Genomic DNA, 622 nt, shown 5'->3' with positions numbered 1-622 from the left:
TTTATAAATACTTTCATTCCATAAGGAATGTCACCTCACAAAGGCCCTTCTCTTAATCTTACGGCCTTGGGGGTTAATATTGCAACACAAAATTTTCGGTGGAAATTAAACATTCAGTACATTACAGGTATAGTATTTTCAATCCTCACAAGTTTTCAGAGATTTGGGGGATTTTAAGAGTCTTCATCATAGAAAGGAGGAAAACAAAATTGAATTATTATTATCTAGTCATTTACTGCTTTTGATGTATTTTCATAAAGTGTCATTCAAGAACGTTATTGCAAACATTAGTTAAATGTATTCACCCCATAATTTTGAGCAACCAAATATACCAGTTAGCCTTATTCTATCAACATGAAAAGTGGCATGAAACTCTGAGTATTGCACTATTTCAATAGAGATGTCTGTCTAGCGAGCGCATGCGCCCTATGGTAAAAAAATCTCTCAAAATAAAAAAGAATATTTAAATCAATTGTTTTTAGTTAATATTTCTATTAACTTTCAGCAGTTTCCTCCCAAAGAAAACTTGTGAACTTTAAAGAATCCTGACCTTAACTTAATCACTTTTACAGATTTTATTGTAAATTTTTATTGTGCTTTATCGGAATTACCATATAAAACA

Source organism: Tupaia chinensis, unplaced genomic scaffold (genome assembly GCF_000334495.1).
Source record: "Tupaia chinensis unplaced genomic scaffold, TupChi_1.0 Scaffold139079_1, whole genome shotgun sequence".
In the NCBI taxonomy this organism is placed as follows: Eukaryota; Metazoa; Chordata; class Mammalia; order Scandentia; family Tupaiidae; genus Tupaia; species Tupaia belangeri.
The sequence above is the reverse complement of the archived record's forward strand: the minus strand, read 5'-3'. Positions refer to the sequence as shown.